At 37.7% G+C, this 11836-nt stretch overlaps 1 protein-coding gene across 1 annotated transcript in view; it reads right to left on the bottom strand.

Moving 5' to 3' along the window:
- Positions 1-11836, bottom strand: part of LOC113014369 (IgGFc-binding protein-like) — a 99192-nt gene that overhangs the window by 35975 nt on the left and 51381 nt on the right. The window lies entirely within an intron of this gene.

Below are 11836 nucleotides of genomic sequence, written 5' to 3'. Positions count from 1 at the left end.
AAAGAATATTTCCTGTCACAACATCTAGATAAACAGATTCAGATTTTGTTTTGCAAACCAGGTTTTATATTGTAATTAGTGGCAGGAAGTTTAATTAGACAGCTAAATATTTTTATGGTACAAATGTAGTAAATGAATTGTTACTGTTAATTTTACATACGTAAATGCTGTTATATGTCCTCCCAAAATAGAAAAAAGGTCTTAGCAGGGTAATCTTTGGAGAACTTCCATCATCTACCGCAGAGCTTGCAGTTCCAGATGTTGGGTAAAGAGGTCCTAAGAAGCAATTAGGTAGACCATGAAAAAGACAGAAAAGGCCTATATGGTTAATATTCTGGAAACATAAATATAAAACATTCATCGCTGGCTTTCAGTCTTTACTCCTATGCATGTGTAAATGTGATATAAATTGAGGATAAACTGATGAAAGTCAAATCTTTAGAGAAGGTTTTGAGAAGACACAAACTTACTGACAACCTGAGCAGTCACACCTATACATGAAAAAAACACAAATAAATAAAATGCAAAGCAGAAAATTATGTTTTCCAAGATTGCAAGATTTTATTTCTGATCCAAAAACTTTGAGTGATCACTTGGGCAAAAATAAACACACCATAAAATGGATTAAAGGAACATAAATACAATTACTAACCTGTCATTCCAAAAAGCAGCACAAAAAACATGATTGGACCTGCCATTCAGTCAAATCAGATCTCTTCATTTAAAAGGGAAAATTTATTTTTTGTTTAATTTATAACCTAAGTGCAGAGCTAAATTCAGATGAATCTGTTGAATCTTGATGTAATATTAGTTGTGAGTCTCTCACGCTCATTTGAGACTGCAGGGGACACACAAGGCTTTATATAGTTGGGGATATTTACCTAAGAAATGTAATCTAATACTCTATCAAAGGATATTCAAGAAGAATGATATCAGATACCGTTACCATGGTTAATAGTCAAGCAGTAACTTTAGCAACCATAGAACAGATCCCGGACAAAGGGTTTACTGCTGACACAGTAAACCATTCTCAAAATACAAGTGATGGTAAATACTGTACTTACAGTCAGGAGGAAGGAGTGGAGGAAGACAAAATGTTTTTGCCTCATCAGTTTTGCTGCATTAAGTAAATTGAGAAGCTCTGGCTTTTTCTTGTCCATGCTGACTCTACATGACAGAAAAAAAAATGTATGGGTGTCTTCTGCACACTGAAACACTGAAATTCATCAAGTCAAGTAGTGGACTCCAGCTGTAGCTCAAATCAATTCAGTTAAATTAAATTATATTTATACAGTGCCAAATCAAAAGCACCAGCTGCCTCAAGGTGCTTTATATTGTAAGGTAGACCCTACAATAATACATACAGAAAAAAAACAAACAATCAAATGACCCCCCCTATGAGCAAGCACTTTGGCGACAGCGGGAAGGAAAAACTCCCTTTTAACAAGAAGAAACGTCCAGCAGAACCAGGCTTAGAGAGGGACGGCCATCTGCTGCAACGGGTTAGGGAGAGAGAAGGAAGACAGGACAAAGGACATGCTGTGGAAGAGAGCCAAAGTTTAACAGCAAGTATGATTCAACACAGAGAGGTCTATTAATACATAGTGAGTAAGAAAGGTGACTGAAGAAGAATCACAGGCAGAATAACTAAGGGAGGATTCAGGGTCACCTGATCCAGCCCTAACTATATGATTTAGCAAAAGGAAAGTTTTAAGCCTAATCTTAAAAGTAGAGATAATGTCTGTCTCCTGAATCCAAATTGGAAGCTGGTTTCCATAGAAGAGGGGCCTGAAAACTGAAGGCTCTGCCTCCGATTCTACTTTTAAATACTCTAGCAACAACAGGTAAGCCTGCAGTGCGAGAGCGAAGTGCACTAATGTGGTGATATGGCACTACATATGGAACGCCAGGACTGCCATAATGAATTAATTAAATACACCATTAAATAATTAATTAAATGTGGCAATAATTAATTAAAATTGGAATTAATTAATTAAATAAATAGTTATGACACATGTAATTAATTAATTATTGACACATTTAATTAATTATTTATGTATTTCACATTTAATTAATTAATTATTGACACATTTAATTAATTAATTATTGACACATTTAATTAATTATTTATGTATTTCACATTTTAATTAATTATTGACACATTTAATCAATTATTGACACATTTAATTAATTATTTAATGATATATTTATTTATTTCATTTTGGCAGTCCTGGCGCCTGGCTCTCATCATGAAATAATTTTATCTGTCAGCCTCACCCATCAAACTCAGGGGGCGGGGTTAACGCTGATCGAGTCAAAACCATTGCTTTGGCCTGGTGGCCATTGTTTCTAGCACACAACAACCGGCATGTGGAAGCTAACAGAACTGAGCTTTGAAAAACCCTGTTTGTGTGTCACCAAATACCGTTTTAATATTTTTTTAGCCGAGAATGTAGTGGTTTAATCTTCATGTGTCTGGTCGGTTTGTCAAGATACAGCCTCTTTGCAAAAGTGTTTCGATGATTTCAGAGATGTCTGCCCAGTCTCACGGCAAAGCGTGGGATAGACCCGCTCGCCTCGCAAGCAATCCCACCGACAAAGCACAGGCCCCGGTACACAGCTGTAGTAACCCCCGCTGACTTCTTTTACTGAGGTTATATTTATCGGTGTTTTATTTCCTGATGTTCTTATGTGTCCTACGTGTTTCAGTCGCCAATTCTGAATTATAACTAACATTAAAAACATGTTTAAGGAGGAGAGAGAGCAAATAAATCTGTTTAACATCTGATCTTTGGGTTTTTGTTCAGTAATCAGCGTGACCTGTGTATAAACGCATAAAAGAGATAACGTTGGTGTTTCTGTCATGTAGTAACTGCTGGCTTTAACTGTACAAAGGTTGTTCGACACTATGAAACACATACAGACTTCATGATGTTCGGCTAATATTTTTATTGTGAATATTAATCATGCTGACCTCGCTCTGTACACCACGCAGCGAGGTCAGCATGTCCACGATATCCACGATATCCTCAGCTCCATGAGTTAACACAAAGTTTCCCACCTGACTATCTAACTTCCAAATATTCCAGAGATGTGAAAATATACAGCATAAAGAAAAGTGTAAGAGACTCAGCAGCAGATTAGAATAACAGTTATAGATTTAATAAATCACCAAATGAATCCAAGAAACGAGCAAACCTGTTCCGACAATTTGAGTTTGTATTCCCTCAGCTGCAGACTCGCTGCTGTTTAAATGTTTGAAAAGGAAGATTAGATATAAAAAACATAGACTCAGTCTGCCTTCACATTTGATATGAGGCCAGCACGTATAGTGGCCTCAGCTATTACTGAAATACACGTGCTATATCATAAACTATGATATAAACAGGGAGGTCCTATTAACATGTTTAGTTTTAAAGGACACCTTCCTGCCTTTAGTCTCATTCATGAGCAGTATTAGTTTTCTTCTAACATCCAGAAGTCTGCACGATGTGTTTCATAGTTTGTAACAAGCCTTTGACAGGTAAACATAACATGACCGAAAAAGCAAAAAAAAAAAAAAAAAAAAAAAGAGAGAGAGAGAGTGTTGACATAAGAAGAGAAAATGCTCTCAATTAAGGAGACAGACAAATGGTTCATTTATGTTTGATGTGTGTTTATTCCTCCCTAAATATCGTCGGTGAAGTTCGCCATGCACGTCAGATTTTCCTGCGCATTTTTATACCTCTGCCAACAGAGAGAGAAAAAAAATCACATTCTAACAGACAGCTGGTGCTTAGAATACAGTTGAATAACTATTAAAAAACAGATGATATTTAGATGATAGTTCAGTCTAACACATGTGCCAGTGAACCATTAAACGTCTGTGAAACTATGCAGTTATGAAACGTAACTTTAACCTCAGCCAAACCGATTTGCTCAGTTGTAAATAAAACAGCGAAGTAAACGTGACCCGACAGACAGAACCTGAGTGAATGAAGTCCAGCGTTTAACCACTGAGAGCTAAAACTCAGCTGAGGTTTGAAAGCTGTGTGCCGGTGATTGGACATCAGCCGCTGATGAAGCTGTTCGCCTATAAAGTGCTCTGTAAGGAAACAAGCTCCAGCAGCTCTGCGCTCGGGGAAAACACTATATTTACTTATCTTGTGCAGAAAAATGCGCTGACATTGCTTTATATCGAGCACCGGCTGCCCAGTTAAACTGTGACTATCACCAGGTAACGTAGGCGTGTTTCTTGAATTAGCAGCAGGTGTTAAACAGCTGACAGATGAGGAGGAGAATGCATGCAGGTAAACTGAGGGTCTGTTGAGCTGATCGCTGGTTTCGTGAGAAAAATGTCAGCTCGTTATTTATGTTACAGAAGCACAGAGACACAAGACCAGGCGGAAAGAGACGATCGTTCGGTGAAAATGAGAATCTGCGAATGCAACATGTGGAACACGGAGAGTGGAATATGTAAACAAACCGGTTAACGTAACCCCCTCGGTGCACTCTGCATGCTAATTGTTAGCAGAGCTAGTGAAATCTCTGAAAACATCTGAGCACTTTTGCAAACATATTCTATGTTGACAACCTGACCAGACATACGGCGCGACATTCGCGGCTAAAACACTGTTAAAAGTGTAGCTGGTGACAGAAAAACGGGGTATTTTAAAACTACACCACCACCATTGCTGCCTGTGATTTGATCTGCATTCTGGGATACCTGGCTGCCCCAAGTCTACACAAGCAATCGATTATCTAGGATCGACCTGTTTTGACTTACTTTGCACAGCAACCAATCAAATGTTAGAGAAGCTGCATGGGCAGCGTTAACCCCGCCTCCTGAGTTTGATGGGTGAGGCTGACAGATAAAATTATTTCATGATGAGAGCCAGGCGCCAGGACTGCCAAAATGAAATAAATAAATATATCATTAAATAATTAATTAAATGTGTCAATAATTAATTAAAATGTGAAATACATAAATAATTAATTAAATGTGTCAATAATTAATTAATTACATGTGTCATAACTATTTATTTAATTAATTAATTCCAATTTTAATTAATTATTGCCACATTTAATTAATTATTTAATGGTGTATTTAATTAATTCATTATGGCAGTCCTGGCGTTCCATAACTACAAGCAGTGTTGGGTAAGTTACCTTAAATCCCCCCTAATATTGGTATGATCCGAGCTCAGGCACTAAGCGGGGCGGGGCAGCTGCTGCCTATGAGTGCGCTGTTGGAGAAATGGAGCTAGGCAGACAGAGGAGAACTGAAGTTTGACCAGGTACCAAAGCAAATCATTCGTACTGTACAAATAATGTAAATATGACGGTGTATCACGAAAGATTGATATCAAACTGATCACTTGACCCATATTACGTTACTTCCTCTTCAAGTGAATCAACAAATGGCGAAATGAAAAGCCGAACAACAACAATGCTGTTTCTTTAGAGAGTCTTAGCTTACATGTGTGTTTATTTCATATTTTCAGTTGTTACCCTCCACGGATAAATAAACTGGTTTCAGTAATGCACTGATATACAAGAATGGACATAAGGGGGTTCTTTCAAAGAAAAAACTCTGGTAGTATTTTATATATTATGCTTTGTATGTTGTTCAGTATATTTCTATGCAAAACAAGAGGAACTTCAATACATAGCAGTATATCCACAGTTGAAACCAGATATTTACATACACTTTATGGAAAACACAAGAACATCTTTTTACTGTACAACATCAATTTAGAGTAAACTTGTTTTGTTTTGGATAAATAAATATTGAAATATCTTTTGAATTAGTTAAATGTCAGAATAAAGAGAGAGCTGTCTGTTTTTTTTATCACTTTCATCAAATTTAGGAGTACATATACACTAAGTTTATTGTTAATTAATAAGAAAACTCCAGACGATTCCATTCTGAGCTGAAGAAGCTTCTGATAGGTTAGTAGAGTCCATGTGAGTAAATTGGTGGCACAGCTGTGGATGCATATAAGGCAAAACACAGAGCCTGTTTCTTTGAAATGGGAAAATCAAGAGATGTCAACCAAAACACCAGAAAAAGAATTGTGGAGCTCCATAAGTGTGGCTCAATTTTGAATACAATTTGGTGCCATTTACAATTAAGAAATACAGATAGTTTATCTCTTTACTCTTAAAGTTAACAAATATGTTTTTTATATTTATCAATCTAAAAAAATAAACATTTAGTCTGATTTGATGTTACAATTAAAAAAGTGTTTGTGTTTTTATCTGAAGAGTACATAAATATCTGGTTTCAACTGTATATTTGATGATTGTCAGCACAAAGAGGGAGAGAGAGGAACAGAGAGGGAACAAGAGCAGGTGAGACACACATGTTAGTCAAATGGTTGTTTACCAAAAGTATCACCGTATCATAGGTTCTCATGTATCTCGTACCTAGTGTTTCTTTTTAGGTTTGCTATTTTTCAAATTCTACATTTATTAAGTTATGCAGGCTTGTTTGCACAACAAGGCTAAATAATTATATAAACTTTTTTCAATCTAAATAGTGGACTTTGGTAGAATTAAAAAAAATAAGTGTAGTGCAGGTCTATGATGATTTTTAGTGCTACTATCATCTAGTTCTGATTCTGGTTCTGTCTTGGTTAAGTCCTCAGTAGTCCTGATTTTGAACTGTTGTAGTCCTGTTTTAATTCCGGATCGGTTCTGGGTCTGGTTGAATTGGGGTTTAGTACTCGTGTCTTGATACAGCCCTGACTTTGTTCTGCCTTGCTGCTTAATTAAAAAAGTAGTTTAAGGTGTCCTGCATATGTGATATATATTTTTCCCTATTTGAAGTCATTGTTTTTTGAACAAAACTCAAAACAGAGCCTATTAATCTTTCAGTCATTTGTAGCCAGGTGGACGATAGATGATAACAAATAAGACTGGTTTTTGAGTTTTACAGCTGGGGTGGACAAGGCTAAGCATCAGGCTTTCAAATGAATTAAACCTCTGTCTTGGTCTTTGGTTGATTAATAGGCTGGTGTGAAAAATTGCTGCCACACCACCCCCTCGGCCTGTGCTTCGAGGTTTCTGATAGTTAGACTGACTCGGGGGTGTTGATTCATTTAAACTAAAATAATCATCCTGCAGCAACCAGTTTCTGTAAGGCAGAGTAAATCGATTTGTTGGTCAATTATTAAGTCATGTACTAACAGAGACTTGGAGGAGAGAGACCTAGATGTGGATACTGTATTGTTCTTTCTTTGTGATTTTTTTGTCTTTTAAGTCTTTTTTTTTTGCTGGTTTTTAGTTTGTTTGTTTTTTGTCTGTTTGGGAGCTGACACAGTCTCTAAGGGGATGGGGTTTTGGGGGATAACAGGAGGAGAGAAGCTACAGTGAGACGTGTAAGACTGCAACTCCGCTTCCTGGTCCCAACTCTGGATAGTCATTTGGGGGGTTTAATACATTTGGCCAGATTTCTAGAAATGAGAGCTGCTCCATCCAAAGTGAGATGGATGCCATCTCTCCTAACAAGACCAGGTTTCCTCCAGAAAGTTTCCCAATTATATATAAAGCCCACATCGTTTTTGGACACCACTCAGACAGCCAACAATTTAAGGAGAACGTGCGGCTAAACATGTCACTCCTGGCCCGATTGGGGTAGTGCTTATAACTGCAGCTATTCTTTAATGTCAGATATTTGTCATTTTCCTTGAGAAAAGTTTTGTCTAAATAGCTGCAGAGGCAATTCTGTCGCACCCAGGATGTCAACACTTTTATTGCGGGTTATCGCTTGGGATAGCGTCAGAGAAAAGTTATGCTTGGACATGTCTTAAACTAGGCCGATTTTTTTTTTTTTTTTTTTTTTACAGTGCGCTGAAAGGAAAACCTGTCAGGTGTCATCCCTCCAGGGGATGATATTTTGTGTTGAGAATTTTATTATCAGCTCTCTTTTAAGCAAGCCTGCAAGGCTGAAACTAAAAGCGCTATAAAATATCTTACTGAGAGCAAATGTAATGTGAGCTTCTCCAGATTACAATGGGCTTCGGGGAAATTCACCTATCTGGGCCACAGATAACATAGAATGGTGAGTCCCTTTGTCTAAAAGGATTGCAGCGGGTCAATCCATTCCAAAGTCATAAAGATTTGTGTTTTTTGTTTTTTGATATGACGTCATATTGGTCTCAGTGGATACTTAAATATGCTGCGTGAGAGGCTCCACTATCAGCAATGATACACGTGAGGGGACTGTGAAGGGCTGATGACATGTATGAGCTCAAAATTGTGGTCATAAATATTTTGTACTTGTAAATCAGAATGCGTAGTTGTGAACAGAGTTTTGTAAACTTGTAAACCAAAATATCTGAAAATGTTATGTTTGTGCATCTATAGATAGGTGCATCTATACACAAACTTGGAACATGCCCTGTCCAGATGGCAAACATCCATGGGTTGATGGATCTAATGATAAAGAGGAGAAACATGTCTCACACTGAATTGCTTCAGATTCTCATGAATGAACAACTTGATGTAAGGTAACTTGAAGCTTTGTTTTAGCAGATGAACAACTAATGCTGTTTCATATTTTTTTGTGAAGTTTTTTTTTTGTATTATTACTGTTATCTTTTGCATATGAAGGTTAGACTATGAAGATGATTGGAAATGACCAAAGGGTGGAGATTCAGACTCAGAGGAGAGGATAGTGAGGGCGAGGATAAAAATTAAAGAGTGAAATTGTTTTTTTTCCTTCTGACTGTAGTGAGAATGCACATTGTGAAAATTCCTTGAGCGTGTAATGATGTAGGAGAGCTAGAAAATAAATTCCCATATTTTTATGTTATTTTTGGGTAATCACAAAGGGTGGAACTGTAGTGGAAAATTTCTTTATTCTATGCATTGATCACATATTATAACACTATCACTTTAGCAATAATAATAGTAATATCACTTTGTCACTTGGGATACCGTCACATCTATGTCTTAAGTTTCCATACACAACAGTGGGGCCATTGTGAGCAGGCCAGAGACATCCAGGTGCCGTATGTGCAGGGGTGTTGGACTGATAGGTAGTGGGGTCCTGGTGTTTGTCTCTGGGAGGTAGGGAGGTGACGGCATGGCCGTAATTCTTTGAAGAGAAGGTTTTAAGGATGAGCTAAACTGAAGGTATAGACTCACGTGATGTGTTGTGGAATGTTTTTGTCTTTGTGTTAATATAAGAGATCAGGGCGGTGGCCATTGTTAGAGACCAATTTGGCGTTTCATCAGAATGTTTCTTTCCATATTGCAGTATGTAATTAAACCTACTTCAAAAAGACGCTCACCAGGTGTTTGCAGTTTATTTAAAAATTCCACAACAATAGCGATGACCCTTTTGCTGGCAACACTCCCATCACCATGACCTGCCCTGTCAAGGGTCTGGTTCAACAACTTCCATTTTCCATGTCTTAGTCATGTCTTTGTGTTTGACTCTATCTGTTTCCATGTTCCCCTGCTTGTGTTTTTTGTCACTGCAGTCTGATGTGCGTTCCCGTGCGCCTCTTCCTGTGTCAAGTTCCTATGTCTTAGTCATGGTCTCATTGTTTTACTTCGTGTTTTATTTTGACAGTCTCATCCTGCGTTCGGTGTGTTCAGTTTTGCTTCCCCTGTCTTGTCATGTCTAATTCATTCCTGCTGTGTTCCCCATGTGTTTCCACTTACTCTCCTCATGCATATACATTTGCTATGTCCAAATTCAGTGGTAGCATGCTTTGATGGCCGCATTTGTAGCAATTACGTCGCAGCGACGCAACAAAGCTGTCCAAATTCGAAGTTTCCTCCAAATGCAGCAACAAATGCGTCCTAGTTTTCCCCAGATTTGAAGGACGGGTCAGGCACATCTTTTGTGGCCCAACATATCCCAGGATTTAGTGCGGGCCATACAGGAGAATTTTATTCTAATAACAATCGTGGTTTATGCAGGAGAGAAAAACACTTTTAAATTAAAGTATATGAAAATCTGGTGGTACAAAAGTTACATTTTTATAGCGGTTGTGTTGTTAGGCTTTGGGCATTTGTATAGACATGTTTTTTGTTTATTAAAAAAATCTTCGTAAAAATTGCCTGTTAATGAGCTTGTATGGTGGGTCCCGTTTTGTCATGTATTGCTGCTTACATACAGCTAATTTAGATGTTTTCGAATTAACCTTTTTGTGATATGCTTTAGGGAACAAAGGCCAAATGGCTCAATTTACTAAAACGAGAGGAGAAACATAGTTGTCATGTTTTTCTCTCATCTCTTATTTTTCGTGTGTGATAAGGACAATACTGGAGAAGATGGGCCTGCAGGGGAAAGTCACCCCTTTGCAGGCCAGAAAGAAATGGGATTACTTAAAAAAAAGTATGTACGTGTGTTATCAAGAAGATAATTCTTAAGAACACAAGTTAATAAATGTGCAATTTCTAAGAGTTGTTGCGTTGTTTATATTCACCTCATTTGTTCCAAAATGAGAAATGCATTAAGAAATTTATGTATTTGAATATATTTATGTTATAATATGTATTGCATTAGTTTAAAAGTTTTATGGTGGGGTGGGGTGGTCATTCAGGCACAGCTGGCTGCCGGCGGAGCTCACGGGCGCGTCACTGCAACTCCCCCTGGCTTCTGCTCCGCGGCTGCTGAGTGAGCCCTCATCTGGGACTCTCCTCAGCTCTTACTGGGACAGTGGCGCGGCTGCCCCTCTGTTAGTCTTCCTTGGTCTCTTGTGTTCTGGGGGCCTCTGGATGTCTGGAGTTTTGATCTCCTCCATACCTGCTTCATACCCTGGAGGACGGGGCTGTGGCTCCCCACACTCCCTAGCAGATCGTTACATGGAGAAACCTTTGGAATGCAAGCATGCTGATCCACACAGGTATGCACACAGGTGTACACACGGGTATTCACAGACGCGGACTACAGCTTTCTTGGCTGCTGCCTCAAAGCACATTGTGCGCTGTCTATCTTGCGTGCTGCACAATATCGTTTATTATTTAGTATCTACTGATATCTACTGCTAGCTAGTTTATTGTGATGGTGCCATTTTTTTTTTTATTATGTTGCTCTTTGTTGTTTGCTTTCTCTTCTGTTTTTTTTCTCCATACAGGTGACCCAGGTGTTTTGTTTTTTTTTGTTGTTTGTTTTTTTTTCTTTCTTCCCCCCCTTCTCACCGTCTCTTCTCCCCTTTGGTTTTCTTTCTCTCCCTCTCTTTCTTTCATTCTTTCTCCCTGTCCTATCCCCCAGTCATGTCTGTCCCGTTTGTAGCAACTGAAAATAAAATAAATTCATAATTATAATAAAGGTCAATCAAATGGACCAATATGGCAAGGCCATGATGATCCACTTGGTAAAATAAATCCGCTTGGCATCTTTCTTGGCCTTAAGACAACAATTCTGATGGCTAAAGATCCAAACGGGACACAAAAAAAATAAAAAATAAAAGTTTTATGGTATGAATAAATTGATTAAAACAAACAGTAATTGTCACTGAACAAAAATATTTACAAGTATTTTTAACATGTATGAACATAACGCTAACTTTGAACAATTTTAAATGGATGTTTATTTAATGAGAATAAAGAAACAATAACAATGAAACAAGAATATTTATAATACATCAACAAAAATCAGGCTTGGGATCCTCCTGATTTAAAAAAAAAAAAAACGGTCCAGGACTTGGACACTCAGGTCAATCCTGCAGTACAATGGTCTGGTTTGGTTAAAGAAAAGGTGGAGAAAAACAAACAGTTTTAGTAGAAAGGTATGATTTAATTTATTTTATGACATCAAAGCATTATTCTGACTATGAAGCTTAAGTAAACTATACTAATACACTGTGAAAGGACTTAATTTTTATACACTTCATCT

The sequence above is a fragment of the Astatotilapia calliptera genome, chromosome 3 (assembly GCF_900246225.1).
Source record: "Astatotilapia calliptera chromosome 3, fAstCal1.2, whole genome shotgun sequence".
NCBI classification, from domain to species: domain Eukaryota; kingdom Metazoa; phylum Chordata; class Actinopteri; order Cichliformes; family Cichlidae; genus Astatotilapia; species Astatotilapia calliptera.
This window is presented reverse-complemented; position numbering and strand designations above follow the sequence as displayed.